We start from the raw sequence: 20,284 nt of genomic DNA on the forward strand, positions 1-20,284 counted from the left end.
AAAGAAAATATCAAAGAAAAGAAAAGAAGAGGAGAAGAGAAGAGAAGAGAAGAGAAGAGAAGAGAAGAGAAGAGAAGAGAAGAGAAGAGAAGAGAAGAGAATACTGAAACACATCTCATGCCTAAGTTGTGTAAGTGTGAAACAGTGAAGATGAGATTAAAATTAAATTTAAATAGGCCAATTCATTTCACCCTGTTAAGGATCCTTAGATATATTCTGTGTATATCTAAATCCTCTCAACCTAAACTTAACCTCTAGGTATGGTTTAGATAACTAACTCCCTGTAGGCTTCAACTAGCTTCAAAGACAGCATCTTAACAATGCTTTGCCTCTGTCAGATAAGTCCATCTTCTGCTTCCCAGAATTCCTCAGACAAGCTATGAAGACTCCTTAGGTGCAGTCAAAAAGCACAGAAGCATTAGTTCTCCATGGGGCAGCCTTTGAACAAAGAATGGTCATAGCTCTGAGGTATCACAAGTGCCCCTTCCTTTTCTCAGTGACACATCCAGTTCATTAGGAGCTCCCTCACAATGTCTCACCAGCTAATTTTAGTGGCGGGAAAATTAAAAAATACATCTTCATAAGGCCCTTCCTCACCTTCTTGAACCCCCACAGCCATTTTTCTTGCCTAGCCCTGGAACTGCACTTTTATATGAACTTCTAGCCCATCATTTTCACCATGCTCTGCTCTCAAGGGAAACAAAATTAAGACAAAAATCATGTATTTTCCTCTAAAGCAATATTTATAAGGTGGAGTCCAAAAGACTCTGATTGAATTCTTTAATTCAGTATATGTTTGTTCTGTGTACATCAGGTCATTTCTAGGTGCTGGAATGATAGTTGATGTCTCCATCCAAGTAAGGAGAGTCAGATGATGATCAAGTACACAGGCAAATAAGAGCAGCTTAGAAAATGGTGAAAACTAAGAATATAAAACAAATGACATAAAGTGAGAGGCAGAGGCAGAAGCATATGATTCCTCAGACAGTACACTGAAGGAGGTCCTTCCACTGACCGTGGCATCTCAGCTCAACCATATACTCCAGAAGAGACTGCTCATGTGCAGGTCTTACAGAGAGAGGTTTCAGGGGTAAAGAAGCAGTGAATGCAGAGAGAAAAAACACAGGATGCCTTCTGGAGACCACCTAACTGGGGTCTACTGTGCAACAGGGTGTTGACAAGTCATTGGTTTTGAGAAGTGGACGCTGCTACTGGTCATTATCCCATTGTACACAGAATTGCCCTCCTCTTCTGTAGCCCATGGTCTTACTGGGTCAAGCTCAACTTTTCTGGTAGTTTTTTTTCCTTATTCTACAATGCATTCCTTAGGACCCTCCCTGTGAGTCTTCTCAGATGTGGGTGGCCTGATGTCATCTCAGTGCTCTAGAATGATGAAAACATGAAATTGGTTAGAGAAGACTTGGATAGACCAGTGTCAAAGCCCCCTGGATATTTAGAATGTAGTAGGCAAAAAAAAAATCATAGTAGAAAACAAATTAATGCATACAAATTTCATAACAAAAAGAAGTCAAAAGACTAATTCCTGCATCATGTTCAATACTGTTAAGATTATTGCCCAATTAGAAACTCTTTAAATACCATTTTCTTCTTTCTCCTGCTCTCATAGAACTAGGACTTAACTCGGGGCCTTGTATATGCTAGGCAAACTTCCAAGAAGTCAAAAATCTTCAGTCATTTTTTTAAGTTTCACTTTGAGATAGCTTTGCCCTTAATTGTCCAGGCTGTCCTTAAAGTTACCACATTGTCCAGACTGGTCCTGAATTTGCTATCTTTCTGTGTCAGCCTCCCAAAGTACTGGCAATAGTAGTGAGATAAGACTTTTTGATTCACCCAGAATGTTAATTCCCTTCCCAAAAATTCTAGTGGAATTATGACATGAATACCTCCTTTCTTCTCAGTCAAATGTTAGAGAAGAGCATTTGTAGGCCCCATCGATAGAATTCTATTTAATACATGGCAAAGGTGAACTCACAGAGAGATTCTGTTCCCTCCAAGCCCTTCCTTCCTTGGGAGTCCTCCTCTTTACAGACCTCTGTTCCTTTCCCCCAGATTCTTTGCAGTACCAGCTCCCTGATCCTTTGCTGGATTATATGTCATATTCTTAATGGAGAATGATATAAGTCATGACCAAATTCAGGCATCAGATGTTAAGCAAGTGACCACTACACTGTGAATGATTTGAATATGGTCATATACTCTAGATGTGTACCAGTAGCTCTGACCTCTGAGAAAAGGAATAACATTTAAAAATGAAACTTCTGCCTGTTAGGACCTCAGGGGCTGTTGAATGTGTAATAGTATGCTTCAGGTGAGGAACATGGCAAGGCCCTAATCAAACTTCCTTCTCCGCATCTTGTGAGAGCAACTTCCCACTCCCATTTGAATTGTTAATCCTCTCCTGTTGCTGTTGGCAGAAACATCTATCTTATGTCACTTTGATAAAGTTGTGCATTTAATGTTCCTGCAGTTAAGTGAGAGGGAAAAAGTCCTAACATTTTTAAAATGAAGCACTTCAAGCAGCAAGAGAGAACTCGGTGTCGAATGACTAATTCCGAGGTAGTAGGTCACCACCAGGAACATACATCATTCTCCAGCCTGCAGAAAATAAGGGCTGTTTTTCATTTTTCTCTTCAGCCCATACTATCTTTTGTCCCCCTGTCTGGGACTAAGCATGTCTACCTTTGTTTCTTTGGACTACAAGACACTCAGCATCGTTGACATTCTCCTAGCCTTTCTCTCCAAAAAGATGGAAAATGGTTGGGAGATTTGATCCTCATTACTCCTCTATGAACTGGGAAAGAGTTGAAAAATATCCCACTGGGTTCATCAGAGAACACATCAGAGCTGATGAGTCCATGTTAAAGGCCAGTGGCATTTTTCTCCAATGATGAGAAATAAAGAGCAGAGAAGCCCTACAGTGAGCTCACCACTGCCTGGAGCACTGGAGCTTCAGCCTTCTTCTGCCTGGGTTATGGGAAAGACTATAAAATAGGAGGGGTACCCAGAAACACTTTCTTAGCTACTGTCCTCAGATAATGGTGCTACCATGCCTGCCCCTGCCTAAAGGAATGGAGTCAGGAACTAGACACAACTGCAATCTTGGGGATGTAAATATACATATTTTTCAATGAGAATCAAGGGGGTCTCATTGAGGCAACCTTCTGCATAGAACAGGGCCATTACAATCATGAACGCACAGTGGCTCTGGATGCTTGCAAACGGCCTGTTCGAATAAACATTAAAAAGTAGTAGGAATAACTTAGAGGACTTGTAGTGTCTTCCATCTAAAGGGGTCATCGGGAGTAGAAAGGAGATGAGAGAGGAAATGAGAGAGGGGTTGAACATGGTCATAATCAATTGTATATATGTATGAAATTGTCAAAGAAAAAAAGGAACAATGAAGAAATAGAGGCTCAGAGAGATGAGGTAACCTGGGGGGAACTGACGAAAGTAATTGAAGTAATTGAAAATTTGCTTTCTTTTGGACTCTTAGTTCAGTTGTGTAAAGCATCCTTACTCCAGTAAAATGAAGTCAATGAAAATTTAAAGAGGAAGGTAAGGTGGGTGGGAATTCTCTTGATGCCAGTCTGGAATGCCACCCCATACTGCCACAAAGTCATCTATGAACTGTCTGAAGTCAGAATTTTAATTGTTGAGCTCTTGCTGTCTGCCAAGCTTCAGCTGCGGATTTTAAAATCCATTAAGTCCTCGAAGCACCACAATGGCACTGTTTCTCATTTCAGTACTCCTGAGCTCAGCCCTTTGCCCCAACACCACCATCCCACTGGAATGTCAGCTTGTCTGAGAAGCCAGGCAGCCTGCTAGCCTGTCAGTCCCATCCACTCTTGTAGGTGAGACATGTTAATCAAATGAGGAATTAGACATGGAACTTGATGTGCACATTTATCTAATGCAGATTTTCAGTTGGTAAGTATGCATTTCCTTAGCACTAAGTATGTCAACAACCATATTGGTATCTTGAGGGTCAAAAGAAGGCACACAGACATATCCCTTCCTCTCTCTACCTTGAGTACCATTAACTTGGTGATGCTTGGTGGTCATCCTGTTAAGGAAAATATTTTCTCACATGCCCTATTCACTCTTTTCTAAGGTATCAACATAACCATCATTGATAATTCATAAGATGATTTAATTATCTGTGTCTTTTGTCTGAGAACAAGGACCTTGTCTGTCCTATTCATTATCTCTTACCTATAATTGCTATGAAGGAAAGAATATTCTACAGTCATTTTCAGGATCTTAACTTTCTCATCTAATGAGTTCTCTGAGGTAGATGGGACATGGTACGATCAGCCATGCTGTAATAAGAATCATAGTCTAAGAGGTACATGGCTTCCTGAAGAACTCTTGGGTTTTCTCCTATGTGTCCTGAGCAAAACCAGCTTTCCAGTGGGTAAGAAGATGAAAATGGCCTGCAAGGTCCCTGGCCTCCTAAGTGCCACCATCAACACCTAGCACATTTTGCTCTGAGTGACAATAACTAAGCATTGTACTAAAAAGTAACAGTATCCTTCTGCAAACACTTACAGTTGCTTATGCACCAACTCTCTCTCTCTCTCTGTATATATATATATATACATATACATATACATATATATACATATACATGTGTGTGTGTGTGTGTGTGTGTGTGTGTGTACAAACACCTTTGGATTTAAAACACAAAATGCAATTCATGCCAGGAGACACTTCAGACTTGCCTTCAATTGGGTGTGGAAAATTAATAAAGGAAAACTAAAAGTTTCAGTATAGCTAAACATGTACTATGGATCAGATATATTAGTTGTGAATCTCTATTCCTGTTCTCACAGTCTGCATATCTTTGCAGAAATTAACTCTCTGGGCCTCTATTTCCTTGTCATTCTTTTTTTTTTTTCTTTGACAATTTGATTCATGAATACAACTGATGATGATCACATTCAACCTCTCCTATTTCCTATCTTCTCTCCTTGCTCCTCCTGCTGCCCCCTTTAATCTTCCAAGTTATTCCTACTTCTTCATTATATGTATTCAGGCAAGTCTTTCGCAAGTATCCAGAGCTGCAATGTTTTCATGATCATAATGGCCAGGTCATATCCAGAAGACTGTGCTTCATGCAATCCTCCACATGCTTTTCCTCTTATATGCTATTAGTTTCCTCTTACCAAATGACCCCTTAGTCTTTGAGGGTATAATATATATGTCTCATTCAGAGATAAGCAGTTATTCTCATTGCTTTAATGAGTTATGAGTCTCTAGATATATTGTTCTGCACTGGAAAAAAAAAGAAAGCTTCTGGGTCCAAGGCTGAGAGCAGCTATATCCTCATGTGCACAATGAATACAGTGTCCATGCTTCCGTGGTGAGTCTGCTGTGGAGATTCCTCTTGACCCTGCATTTGGAATGCTTATTGTGGTGTCTACCACCTGTGGGTGGATGCTGAAAGGCATATGCACAATGGGGACACTGAAGGTGTACGGGAGGACTACAGGACTCCAGATTTTTTCCCCCAGGCCCCCTACAGGTCAGTCTTTTCTAGATCACAGGAATGGACAACAAAAGATTCAGAGTGTGACCAGAATACTGAAAGCCATTGCTACTTGTCACTTGGAGCCATCAATGGGAAGAGACAGAAATTCAATCTTTTAAAACTTCACTTTATTCAGAGAACTAGAAATCTGAGAAGACAGTGAACTAACTCCTAGCTCCTCTCTAGTCAGCAGCTTATTGTGACAGTGAGAAGACAGTGCAAACAGGGCAGGCCATCATTCTGGAGCTCATTCTTGCCCCGCTGCTCAGGTGAGCAGCCATGCTTCTGACACCCTCGAAAACTTACCATGTCTTCACTGCTCTCTCCATCATCCCTTGAACTTACCCCTCACCCTTTGTATTTCAGGCCCTTCTCTTCTGTGGTTCTTCAAGATCAGCTTAGGTGCTTCTGATCTTCCCAAGGATTAAGAACTTATTTCTACAAGGAAATAAGAGCAAAATGAAATCCACCTGATAAATTGGGGAAAATAGCTAAGAAAACTCTAGAGCCTGTAGACAAGTAAAAGTAACTTTTATTCTCCTGTATTAATTGTCGTCTCCAAGGTTTATTGCCTCAGTCTGCTAACCTCGGCTCAGTCCTGGAATTTTTCTAGTCTCCAAACAATCTTATATATGCCTAGAGTATTTTTAGCCTCTGAGACATAGTGCTGAATAAGCTCACTCTTTCTAGTTCCTTCTGAGTTCTGGCTGGCTGGGCAACTCAGCTTTTCTGACTCAAATTCCTCTCGAAGATAATTGATTCAACCTGGTTGGCTTCTCTCAGCTTCTCAATGAATTGCTCTGCTTGGCCTCAAACTAACTCTGGTAATCTGTTCTGTTCTTCTGGCTTCTCATTCTCTGGCTCACTCTGTCTTCTCCTGTTTCTATCTTGTACTCTCCCAGTAAAACTACTCTTTTCTCTCTGTCTGTCTCTCTCTGTCTGTCTCTCTCTGTCTCTGTCTGTCTGTCTCTCTCTGTCTCTGTCTGTCTGTCTCTCTCTCTCTCTGTCTCTCTCTCTCTCTCTCTGTCTCGCCTACACTTCAAGTAGCTTCCCTTTCCTCTCTGTTCTCATGAGAGTTGGGGATATCCTATTCTGTCAAATCTTCCATTGATTCATCACTTTGTCTGCTGCTCAATTAGATATCACTTTCTAACATGGATGCTTCTTTCTACAGACTAAATTTACCTTCATTGTTTGGGATTAAAGGTGTTTACTAAGGGTGTGTCTATATTCCAGCCGGAGGGATTAAAAGTGTGTGCTAAGGATTGAGACATATCACAACTAGAAATATTTTCTTTCAGTAAATAACACATTCTCAGGGTTAGCAGTTTAATCGAATGTTCTGCAACAGAGACAGATGCTCTATTAATTGGCCCGAACCCCAGGTGCATTGTCTGAGTGCTATGGTAAGGCTTCTACAGTATGAAGTTGTACATAGAACTCCCCTGATTCTCTTAAGTGCAATGCAGGGAGACTGGTTTTGGTTCTGGTTTTGGTTTTGGTTTTGGTTCTGGTTTTGGTTTTGGTTTTGGTTGTAGATTAAATCTACATGGATCTGGCACTTTGTTAGTACATAGCGCAATCTGGGAAATTCTAAGTTATGGCGATAAAGGAAGACTGCTGGCATTGTGCTAAGGACTAATAGTTCAGCTGAAGAATAGCTGCAACAGCCCAGTCTTGGATATACAAAAATGTCTTTTGACAAGTCCTCTTAGATGGGCAACTTAGACTTGACATTCTCGTTTTCCTGATAAATTTGCTTAGGCACTTCTTAAAACAATAAGTCAAGATGGTTTTTGCCTGTATCAACTTTGTACTCTTCTAGCAGTGTAGAAACTGGACTAGAGAGAGGGTGTCTAACTAGGGACAAACAAACACTGACAGTGTGTACATGCTAAGTGAACAATATGTTTGCAGATTCCTATTAACAATATGTCATCCAAATGTGCCTTTTTTAAGAGTATAGAATAAAAAAGTTCCCCTACCCACCTATCTTTATCCCCTATCAAAAACACTCAAGCGTTCCTTCCAAGGTATAATGCATATGCAGGAGGACCTTGTAGAAGTCTAGGAATTAACAGGTGCTTCGTTGCTCACCCCAGAATGAAGTGGCAGACCTAGAATTTAGATCACTTTCTTAAACCCTAGACCTACACATGCTGTTTCCACTACAAAACTCTTCTCTTACAAAAACGAGTGTTTGAGAACCTGGAGATTAGATGGGACCCCACCCAAGGGTCCTAACACCATGAAATATATGGAGAATCAAACTCTTCAGTAGCTACAGAATGTCTGTTTTGTTGTGCTTATTAGGCAAGACTCTCACATTCAAAGTGGGTTAAATGAGGGCATATGTTGAAATGCCTCTTATCCCTATCAGAATGCTAAGCATAAGGAAGGGGGCTTTTAAAGGCTGGCTCCTCAAATCAGAATGGATGCTACTCCTAAAAAGGGCAGAGTGGAGAGGGAATGCCTTGTTCATAGAAGGATATTCACTTAATCCCACACTCATCCTACACACTAGAATAGAAGCACCATAATTCAGATTTAGAGTCAAAATCATAAAACCTTCTCTCAAGGTTACTCTGCACAGGAAACACATGCCTACTCCTCTCACTCTCTTAGCAACCATATGACAGGGACATTATTATCCCTGATTGACAGGTAGGAAAACAGGAGGCTAGCAAGATTCGGTCCATCACCAGTGTCATTCAAATGATGTGTGAGAGACCCAGGACTCAAAATCAGACCTATCAGGTGTAAATCCTACATGAAACATCACTAGCACACACCACAGAAAGCCCCTCATGAGGCTGCATCTGTAGAGCAGCCAACATCAGCTCCGGGAAAGCCACATCGATCGAGAACCTTTTTATTAGGACAGTGCATCTTTTCCAGGAACAAGATTGGTCTTTTAAACTGCCACGGCACTAACATAGAGAAAAATGTGTGTACTGAGCTGTCTCATTTATAGAAGGCAGCCACCCTGATTTGAAGGGGATTAAATATTGGCAATAGCACCTGTGACTTCTGGGATGCCTAAAAGCTGGAAGAATAAATGAAATGTAGCATTCTCTAAACCATCCTTTACTTCTGCAAAGCAGGGGATTCATTCTAAGTAATAGAGCAAACACAGAACTGTAGACATGTATGATGTATTGGAAGCTTTAGCTTATGCAAGAAAGATGGCTTCTTTTCCTCTGCACATTCTGTGTACCTCCATTAGTTTATGCTCCAACTGCAGGATCGACCTTCAAAAGCTCAGCATAAGGAACAGTCTCTGGGGTCAAACAGAGGTTCCATGTCAGCTTTGCTCCCTCCACATGGACACACACCACTACATGACATGAAGAACAAAAATCATTCAACTGTTTTATGGTGTTCAGCATGTCTGTGCCAGGCAAAGTGGACATAAAATGCAGACTATTTGTCTTTGACCTCAAGGAATGCACAGAGCAGTGTTGAGGACTAACAACACAAGTTGAACATGAGAAACCAGGATGTGGGGTGCAGCAGGAAAGATGTGGACAAGATGACTTACATATCACTCTGCTTCTCCAAAACACTGTCTCCAACTCCATAAAATGGGAAGGATTATAAAAGACAATTTTATTCGAAGTTAGGGGGAGCTTAGCAGAGGAGCCAGACAGAAAGCATCCATGAGCTGGCAAGGTCACACAAAATGTGGTACTGACCCTGCTGTCCAGTTCAGGTGAGAAACTGAATGAATGTAGAACAAACTGAAAGGAGACAGGAAGGTAAAGAGGTCATGTGCATGGGGGTGTCTGCCCTGGCACTGTGGTCAACACTGTCTCCCAGATGTCCTTGAATCATTTGAGTAGATGCAAAATGAGGCTGGGGGTGCCAATGAGATGCAGCAGGAGATCCTGTGGCCCCTGGTCCTGCAGAGACACAACCTCATTCACAGCCTTTTATATCAGTGGCTCCATTTAAGGTTTTACTTGAAAGATAGATTCAAAATAAAACAACAAAGTCCTCAAGAGTCACAGAGTCTAACTTTCAGAAATTAAAAAAAAAAATGTTCTGGTAAAGAGGTGTATTTCCATATTCTACTTGGAAAAGGTCCTATAGGAGAGTACCTTTGCTATTGTTGAGAATTACAATTAAGAAGATAATTCTATCCCAATAAGAAAATCTCTCTACAATGGTAGCAGAGAAAAAGTCTATGGTTATTCCTGTGGAATCACTAAAAGAGAATGTCTTCTGTTTTCCAGCAACCCTTGAATGGATTGCTGAGATGGGAAGAAGTCCCACCATGCAGAGAAGTGGGGGACATGGTTGTATGATTTGTCACACAGTTTTCATAAATTCACTGGTGATTTGGGGTGATCAACCTATAGTAGTTTTTTAAAACCTGCTGATAATGGTTGGTTCCCCGATGTTTACATAAACAGGTATGCATGGATGTTTCAACCTCAAAGCATGCCCACCCGGCACCACACAGGAAGTCATTCCTAGGTCATAAAATGAGCAAGAGGCTTTGTAAAAGATTTACTTGTATTTACCAAGCACTGGCAGAACCTCACAAGAGACAGCTATATCAGGCCCCTGTTAGCAGGCTCTTGTTGGCATCTGCCTAGTGACTGGGTTTGGTGGTTGTTTATGGGGTGGATCCCCAAGTGAGGCAGTCTCTGAATGGTCATTCCTTCAGTCTCTGCTCTGAACTTTGTCTCTGTAACTCCTTCCATGGGTGTTTTGTTCTCCCTTCTAAGAAGGAATGAAGTATCCACACTTTGGTCTTCCTTCTTGAGTTTCATGTGGTTTGCAAATTGTATCTTGGGTATTCTAAGTTTCTGGACTAATATCCACTTATCAGTGAGTGCATATCATGTGTGTTCTTTTGTGACTGGGTTACCTCACTTGGGATGAAATCCTCCAGATCCATCCATTTGCCTAAGAATTTCATAAATTCATTGTTTTTAATAGCTGAGTAGTACTCCATTGTGTAAATGTACTACATTTTCTGTATCCATTCTTCTGTTGAGGGACATCTGGGTTTTTTCCAGTTTCTGGCTACTATAAATAAGGCTGCTATGTGTGTCAGAGAATGGCCTAGTTGGTCATCAATGGGAGGAGAGGCCCTTGGTCCTGTGAAGGCTCTATGCCCCAGTATAGGGGAAGGCCAGGACCAGGAATGAGAGTGGGTGGGTTGAGGAGCAGGGGGAGGGGGGAGGAGATAGGGATTTTTGGAGGGAAAACTAAGAAAGGGGATAAGATTTGAAATATAAATAAAGAAAGGATCTAATAAGAATGTTAAATATTAAAAAAGGAGAGACAGAAAGAAAGAGAGAGAGAGAAAGAAAGAAAGAAAGAAAGAAAGAAAGAAAGAAAGAAAGAAAGAAAGAAAGAAAGAAAGAAAGATAGATCTAACCACCAACCTTGGAATCATATCATAAACAGTGGGTTTTTTTAATGTATGCTTATTTTTTAATAAATAAATTTTATTTATTTTAAAAAGAGATTTACTTGTCAGAGGGCAGAAACAGAATTCACAATTACATTTTTAAGGTTTGTTTTGTCCTGTTTTGCTTTTAGTCAGGAAGCAAACATGGTGCATGTTTTTATTACATAAAATATGTTTTGAAAATGTGTACACCTTATGGAATGACTAAAATGAGTGAATTAGCATATGTGTTACCTCTTGTATTTAATTTTGTCCTAAGAACACTTAAAATCAACTTCCTTAGCAATTTCACGAGTACAGTATATTACCTGAAGTCATCATTCTATAGAGTGGAGCCCTCAAACCCATTTCCACCTGGGTGAGATTTTTGTAATATCCTTTGATCAGCATTGTTCCACCTTCTCACCCCCCATCCCCCTCCACTCCCCCACCCCGCCACCTCTGTGCCCTGGAAGTTAGCAATCTACTGGCTGCTTCTCAGTGGTCAGTGTTTAAAGGTTTCTCATATGAGGGAAATCTTGTGATTTTCATCTTTCTCAGTCTGGTCTATTTCATTCAAGAGAGTACCCTTCAGGTTCCCTGCCATTCATGTTTTCACAAAAGGCAGAATGTCTTAGCTAAGCAGAATTCCATTGCTCAATTGGTTTACTCAGTCATCTGCCAATGGATGCTTAGACTGATAATAGAACTTTCACATTATGAATATAACTATGGGTTTAAAAAGGAAATAAATGTTCTAAGGAAGGGGAAAGGGAAAGCATCTCTCATGTTTAATTTCTATTTGTTCCTCCTGATACCTGACCCACTTTAAGAGAGGAGAACCCTCTTGAGGCATCAACTCCACTTCTCGTTAGTTCTCCTGCTCCTGCAGCTAGGCAAGCCAGTGTCAAAGAACTGTGCTACAGGAAGGAACTGCTTGATAAAATAGAGATATTCTTTTTACAAGTAGAGACTTTCAATTACATGATATTGAATTACATTTAGAATGTATTCACTAATGCATGTCTCTTACAGAAATTTAGTGTACATGTGACTGGCTCTTCATGAGGCAGCATAGAGAAAAAAAAGACTTTCCGTGGCTATCACATCCAAAAGTAGCCCTGTGGCTCCTGAAAAAAATCTGTCTCATCGCCCAGCACATCTTTCTAAAGGGCCCACTGCATTCTGTTGTTAGGTTCTCTAGGTTAGCATTTCCTGCTCCTTGATAGCTGAAACTGTGTTTGTCTTTTCTTTTTTAATTAATACATGTGTTAATTACTTTTCTGATTCCCCTGACAAAATACATTACCAAAGCAGCTTGAGGAAGGAGTGGATTACAGTGGCTCAGTTTAGGAAGCTTTAACCAATCCTGACTGGGAAGCTGCAGATTTAAAACAGAGGCAGATAGGTAGCCGTTCAAGACCTGCCTCCAGTTACCCACTAGTCTAGCTAGACCACAGATCAACTTCCCAAAACAGCACTACTACCCATGACCACACCACACTGCACACACACACACACACACACACACACACACTGGGTAGGGGAAGATTCCTAAATACATAATACAGCCTTCTTAGTCTACATATGGCTACTAGTCTGTATTTGTTCTCGGGGATGACCACTTGGGATTGGATCTCCAGTTAGTGTGTCCTCTGTTGGAAAAGACTATTTCTCTGATCTCAGCACTCCTTAGTTGCCTTCAGTTCTTTGTGTATGTAGAGCCTGAGCTTTTCTCCATCCACCTTAACATATCTATTGGTGTTAGCCTTGTTCAGTCTTGTTTGGGCAGTCATGCTGGTGATATTTTGTTGGTATACCTTCTGACTAGGAGGCACAATCTCATGAAAGCTCTCTGATCCTCTGGCTCTTACAAACTTCTATGCCTCTTCTGTAGTGGTCTGTGCTTCTTAGGGACAAGAGTTCTAATGCAGATGTATCCGTTGGAACTGGGCTCCACAACTCTGCATTTTAATTGATTGTGGGTTTCATCTATTGCAAAGAGAAGTCTTCAAGATAAGGGTGGGGATTACACTTACCTGGTTTCTGCAGAAACTGTAAAGTATATTATAATATTTTTCAGTATTTAGAAGAGAGGTTGCCACAGGTGACTGTTAAATGACAGGTTGTTGAGTTAATATATGAAAAAATGTAGATACTGTGCACTTTAAAGTCAAGAAAAACTTCTATTTTTTTTTTCTCAGATTTTGGCAGCATGGATTCAGCAAGCAGCTCTGCAATATAGCCTTTACCCAGCCTCCTCCTTGAGACCACAGGCAGTAACATTACTCTGGGCACAGCACAAGTCCTACTTGTTCCTCCATCCTTCCTTCTGGAAGGGAGAAGCTAAACAAGATGATTGTTTCCCCCTAAACATCCCACTGAGAAGAGAGGAGGTCTCTGTCAGATCTCAGCAAGTTGGCAGAAGCACGTAGAGATATCAAATCTATCTTCAGAGCCGCCCCACAGTTTGCCTGCAGGGTTGTTGTTACATTCCCTGTGCTTCCCTGGGATGTCAGGTCTGCACATCAATGCTCTCCAAAATGGAAACACGCCATCCCTCAAGATCAATATGGAGTAAAAGACTGTTTTTTTTTTCTTCAGACATTAAATTTTTATCTTGGTGAGAAACTGATAGGGGGAACAGGAGGATTTAGAAGAATTCTAGAAGTAAAACTGACTTTGGCCACATCTTAAATGGCAATGAACTGAATAACTAGCAGCTGTACAATCTGAATATAAACTTCTGGAGGGACTTCTCCAGGAAAGCCAAGCCAGGAGAAAGGAGTCCTGCTGCTGTATAATAGAGTATGATATGCCAGTCACTGGCAGTATGCAACTTTTATAATGGGTTTTTGATATGTCACGTATGCTACATCTTTCACTAATTAATTTTGAACCAATCTTATATGGCCTCTACTCTTATTCAGATTGCTTTGTTACAGATGATAAAATACACTCCCACACAAGATCATACATCTTGTCTCATAATAGAGGGGGATGTGAACCAGATCTGTTGACATCAGTGCTCCACATTCACTGCACAGTCTCAAAGAAAGAACATGTGTAGAAAGAGGATACTAGAAGAGAAGATAAATGTTGTCCCTCCTGTCTACCCTGGAGTCCAGGATCCTGGCTGGGAGACTTGCTTGAAATCTCATGCTTGAAGTTTTCCAAAGGCGAGCAGTTGATTCAGTAGCTTCCCCTACCCACTAGGAAAACCACTGTGTAACTCAATTTGCTTGGCCTATCCATCACAATTGGACTAGGTATGGAACAGATCTGACCTACTTTAAAATCAATTTTGATGTACCCCATGGACTCTTTCAAGCTACTTTACAAACACCATTCTGTTTTTGTTAAGTAAATCTAATTGCTCCTGGGGTGTTAACAGATGACATTGCCTCCCAGAATGAGTTTGCCAAGACTTGAGATGCTGTGTACTATTGTCTGGCAGAAAATCACCAAGATTGTTTAAAACAAACAAACCAAAAAAAGCAAAAAGCAGTCCCTAGGGATGTAGAACTAGAAGCACTCTGGAGGTCTAGCTATGAATGTGAACCCTCTAGAGTAACACACTGTCAAAAGGCTTCTGTAGCACCATTCACTCATTGCTCAGATGATATGCATGTCTTCCTACAGCCCAGTTCAACTCTAATATGTATCTTTGAGACTAGGACATAAGAAAAGTCTTCAAATGTGTTGTCCATTTAAAAATTCATCCCTCATACTAAGGTATTGATCATTGTTTAGCACAATCTTATTAAGATAGGCATGTTAAATATTGTGGTAAGTATGTGGGAATTGCTTAGTGGCTACCAGGAATAATCTCCTGTTCATGAGTGTGAGGATGTTCTAATAAGGGTAAGCAGCTAGCTTTGTAACCTTCAGAGAGTTTGAAATCTAGTGGGGGGGGGGGTAGATAAAAATCTCATAGAGAAACCTACTACTCTATACAATGATTTACATATATTAACAGCTGTGTGCTACATATATAAGAGTTTGGATGGAGGTACCTTGCATGGGTAGATAATGCCAATTCTGGGATCCAAAGTGATTAAATGAAATTCCCCATGCCAGATGAGGAATATTTATCTATGTGTTGTCCTCCAGGAAGTCTCTGGAATCCTCCAAAAGGACATAGGCTATTTTCATTATCTTTGGCAATCCACCAAAACTAGATGACAAAAGCATATTGCTGAAGACACCACACATCTCGGTTGCAGGACATGCAGACATCAAGCCGTGACTGAACTGGAAGCTTCCTCCCTAGCACCTACCTCTTTGAAGGTGCTGTGCATGTTGCTGGGGAAGAAAGGGTATTAGTTATCTTACCCTGAGGTTGAATTTGATGTAGGCAAAGGATGCCAACCTACACAGTAGTGTGGTGGCTGTTTGGGGAGTAACTAATGACTCTCTGCTTGGATTTGAAACCTGCTTTACAGGAGGGATTTTATGCCAAGTATTATAAACTGACAGAAAGCCCATGGTGGGTGTACTCATGGGCTCTAGGGAATAAGTTACTATCTTTTTTTTGCTCTATTAACCTAGTGTCAACTGCCTTCTCAACATCAATGTTTACATTGTATGAAGGACAACCATTGGTCTCTGAGAGAACATTAGAGAAGCTTCTTTGTGCAATAAACAGTAGTGAAGTAGCAAAGACACTTGGCTGCTAGACGTGCTGAGAATAGGCGAATTTTGAGTGCTCAGCCTTAAATAGTGTGTTTATGACCACTCCTCTAGAGCTTAAAGAACACTACAAATGATGAGACCAAGAGAACATGAGAGCAAGATAACAGAGGAAGTGTCTATGAAACACTGTCTATGGGGCATGACCTTACTGTTTCAATCTTGAACCCACAATGAATGTGCTAGCTTGCACTGGGCTTGCACAACAATGGGTCTGTCAACATTCAGTAATGAATGGGGGATAGCCTCATGAGGAACCCCTCTTTTTCAGGGTCTTCATTATCTTCATTGATGTAGCTTTGGGTGAGGTCCCCATGCTCCAGTCGATAACCCCATAACTCTGGATGGTCCTGGCTGAACTCAATGGGTCCCTAAACAAAAGCAAAACAAATAACAAGAAGGAAAGGGGAAGATTTGTGAGGATCGGGGTTGATGGGGGTTTAGAGGGCAATAAGAGGATGGGAGAAAGTCTGACTAGAATGTATTATGTATATGTACTAAAATGTCAAGAAATAAACTTAAAATAAATTCATAAGAAAAAAAAAAGAGCTTCCTACCAATCTAGAATCTAGTGACAAGAATCAGATAAAACAAAGAGGTAAAAACAGGTAACCATAGATAACTTAACCCAAGCCTACAGCGGCCATCTATGCTTCTGCTTCTGCTGATGTGCAGGAAGATGAAGAGAAAAGCTCCAGAATAGACATACTAGCCAACCAGACCCAGACATATGAGAGAAACCAGCCTAGGCCCACTAACTCCCACAGAGCCTCTAACCACCCATCACAGAGCAGAGACACCTAGCTGGCCCATATTCTCAGAAAGAGTAGGATGGTAGCTGAACTTAGCCACAAAGATTTGGTGTCGCTCCACATACTAATAGTTACCTGATTCAACCTTTGCTTCTTAGCTCCACATTCCCAAGGCCATTCATGCCTTCAAGTCTTGAAGAAAAGCTAGTTACATCCACTGGGATGAATAAAACAGGCTGGCCATGGAAAATCTCACAACACCAAATCTAGAAATAGTCTACTGAAAATACCTAATGGAACTACTGGAAAAACTAAAAGGGATAACATTTGAAATGCAAATAAAGAAAATATCTAATAAAGCAAACAAACAATCAAGTAAACAAAAAACAGTCCTAATAGGCAGACAGAGCTCTGAGCATCTTCACTGCCCTAATACCACTCTCCAAGTAGTCTTTGTTAATATGCTTCAAAACAAAACATAAGAAACAAAAACATCCCTGCCCCTAAAAGCATTGCAGGGCTGGCTACAGTGTCACATGTGCATCAGTAGGTAGTAGAGGAGAGAGGCTATATCTACTCTCAGTGTTCTGACCTGTGAACATCTGAATGATCAGTAGCCTTATACTGCCAGAAAAAAGCAAGTCTAAGGCAACCACCAGTCCATTGCCAGGCATGGACAGGGAGCTAGCATAAGACAACCATCAGTCTGGCACTGTGCATGCCCCTGCTGGGCTCCCAGGGTTGGGAGGATAGATGAATCCCACTGGGATTATGGGTCCCAAACAGAAGTGATCCTGAGACAGATGAACATCACATGGGACCATGCTGAGACAGAGGCCTGGATAATGAGTGTACCAGAGATGACTAACAATTCTGCACCATGGTATGGGGTCCAGAGAGGAAATGACACCAGTCCAGAGCTGTGCAGGCCTGAGGATGCAGGCAGACCATACCTAAGACGACCTCTGCCTGAGGTCATAATGCATAAGTAGAATATAGCAATCCTAAGAGGACCCCAGACACTCAAAACCCTGTGTGCCTGTAAGAGGAGCAAGTAAATGGTGAGGATGGGAGAGAAAGAGAAACAGAAGGATGTGGACACAATGAAAAGAGGCAGACCTGGAGACTCTAGGGTAGTGAGCAACAGTCGGATGTGAGTAGCCATGTCTGGGTTCATTGCCTTATAGCAGGGGTCTGTTACCACCAAAGTCCAGGTAGATGCCCCTGATCTGGACTGCCACCTGGGGATATGTTGACATCTGAGTGCTGTCCAGAACCAGCCCCACCCCTTACCTGAGCATTGTGGAATAGCTTGTCCTGGGAGCATTAGAGCTACAGCTAACTCGACCCTTAGCTAGCTTCAGTACTTGGGAGATGAGCCTAGTATATTGATGAATTTCAAGTTAGCTAGCCTCAAGGATATGAGTGTGGGAGAGCTGACCCTGCCACTCATCTCCTATGTGGTGGAATGGATGAAAAAGAGATCCCCTCTTTCTCGATCACCCCTCACCACCTGTGGCGTGTAAGAGCCCTGGCCCTGTGGTCATGAGAACAGGAGAGCTGTCCCTGCTCCTCACCAGCTGCAGCACTTAGAAGAGTGGGCCCTTCCCCTCCCCTGGACAGCACAGTAGAGTTTGTTCAGGTGGTGGGGGAGTGGGAAAGCTGGGCTGAGGGTGTGAAGGTGGGAGAGCTGGACCACAAATTGTTTTCCATGTGCTAGTGTGGACTTTTTCATGCATTAGTGTGGACAAGTGAGAGATGCCCTTCTCCTACATCACCTGTTGTCATCTATGGCAGGCAGGAGAAGCTGGCCCTGGGGTCATGAGAGCAGAAGAGTTGTCCCTGAACTTCACCTGCCGCAGCACACAGGGGGGCAGGCCCTGCACCTTGCCTGGGGTACACAGGGGAGCTGGCCCTGGATATGGGGTTGCAGGTGAGCTGCCCTGCCTCTTGTCTGCTATGAGGTGGAGGGATAAAGAGCAACACCCTCTTCTACTCCATTTCTTTCCACCTGTGGCAGGCAGGAACGCTGGTGGTCCCAGGATCATGAGAGTAGAACTGTCCTTACCCCTCACCAGCTGCAATACTGGGAGAGTTAACCTTGCCCCTCACCTGGTCAGCAGGGTAGAGCTGGCCCTGTTTGCAGGGGATAGGGATGGGTCGTAGGTGAGCCTGAACCAAGGGCCTAGCTGTGGCATTGAATGGGCCAGACAGAGCAGCACAGGAGAGCTCACCTTAGTGGTGTGGGAGCAAGAGAGTTGGCATGTTGACCATCTCAGATACCTCTCAATCCTAGATCCAGGACTTTGAACTGGTCTCTCCACCTCAACATCTACCTCACAGATGAACTGCTAGAATGTATGAAGCGGTGGTCCTGTAGATCCAAAAGTACATGATCTCCAAAACAGAGGGCGACAACAGGATATTGGAGAGGAGTCCCATTGAGGACGCAGTATTGACAGTATAGCAAAAGCCAGAGTCTTTGTACCAGACCGACTAACGACTCATTGCGGTGAACATTTGCAAACAAAAAAGTATGGACAAAGGGTGTGCTTTGGCACACACAGTGACAAACTACAATTTCCACAACAAGATTTGTTTTTCTTTTGGGGGGAGGTTGCAAGGGTGGAGAGTGGGGGCAAGGGGGTGTGGAGATGAGTGGAATTGGGTGTGAAATTTAAAAAGAACCAATAAAAAGGTTTTTTAAAAGCATGGTTAGAATACTATAAAAATCACTTTGTTGTTATTATCATTATTATTATTTTGCACTTGTTCATGATAATATGGAGGGAGACACACCATGTTATATGTGGACATCAGAGGACAACTCTATGGAGACCATCCACTCTTCCACCTTTATGGGGATTCCAAAGATTGAAGTCAGGTCTCCCAGCTTGAGCAGCAAGCACCTTTATCACCCACTCATCTCAGTGATTCAGAAGGTGTTTTAAAAAGCAACATCTATCTTTGACCTACTCACAAATACTAGCATTTTTGCCAGATTTTAAAAAAAAAAAAAAAGCTGTGAGCAGCTTTGGAATAGCAATGGGTTCCACAACATCTTTACAGCACGGGCTTTATGAATAGCAAAATGAAAAGATAACAAAGGGGGTTATGTAACACACTGAGTAATACAGGAAGCTGGGATTCCATTCTGGCTCAAAGGAAAAAAATAGATAGAATGGAGGTTTGATGAGGAGGCAGATATTTGAGTATTTTCAAAGCACTTCTACTGTGAACACAGCCGAGCTTCACAGGGAAGCAGAATGACTTCACTGTGAGGAAGTGGCTGGCACTGATTAATCCTATGATCAAAGAAAATGTCCTCTCCAGCAAAGGGAACAGTAAAACCATGCATCACCTCCTGGGACACAGAGAGGAGCACACAGCCTTTCATTGAGACTTTATCACCCCAGATTCACAGCCTCAGTTCAGCCCTAAAGAAGACTCACACAAACTCGAATTGTAAAACATTACACAAAGCAGATACACAGTTTTCAATGTTTCAAAGTTGCAGAAATAAAAGACAGCCAGACTGAAGGAAGCTGGGGAAACAGAACAAGATGGAACACTGGGTCTACAGTGAGTCCTTGTACAGAAAATCCCTACCCATTGTACAGAGATGATGGCACACACGTATGAAATTGGGTACTCATGGATGCTCAGTTCCCAGTAGTAAAGTAAATAGGAATGGCACCTAGATACACAGAGTTAAATACATTATAAGAAGTTTCCTATATAAAATAGAAGTCAATGCATATAGTGACCTGGAGAGCATTTCAGTGATGCAGCCATATCATAACTAAGTATATAGCATAAATAATAACAAATTTACTTTTGATGAAAAATGAATTTAGCTTCTTCATAGACATGACTTTAAGGCAG

At 41.8% G+C, this 20,284-nt stretch overlaps 1 non-coding gene across 1 annotated transcript; it reads left to right on the plus strand.

Annotated features, from left to right (window-relative positions):
* The first annotated feature begins 16,895 nt into the window (after positions 1–16,895).
* On the plus strand, positions 16,896–17,025 carry LOC115029907. Its single transcript, XR_003835483.1, has one exon. It is a non-coding gene; the product is annotated as a small nucleolar RNA SNORA17 (small nucleolar RNA).
* Positions 17,026–20,284: the final 3,259 nt, after the last annotated feature.

The sequence above is a fragment of the Mus caroli genome, chromosome 18 (genome assembly GCF_900094665.2).
Source record: "Mus caroli chromosome 18, CAROLI_EIJ_v1.1, whole genome shotgun sequence".
In the NCBI taxonomy this organism is placed as follows: domain Eukaryota; kingdom Metazoa; phylum Chordata; class Mammalia; order Rodentia; family Muridae; genus Mus; species Mus caroli.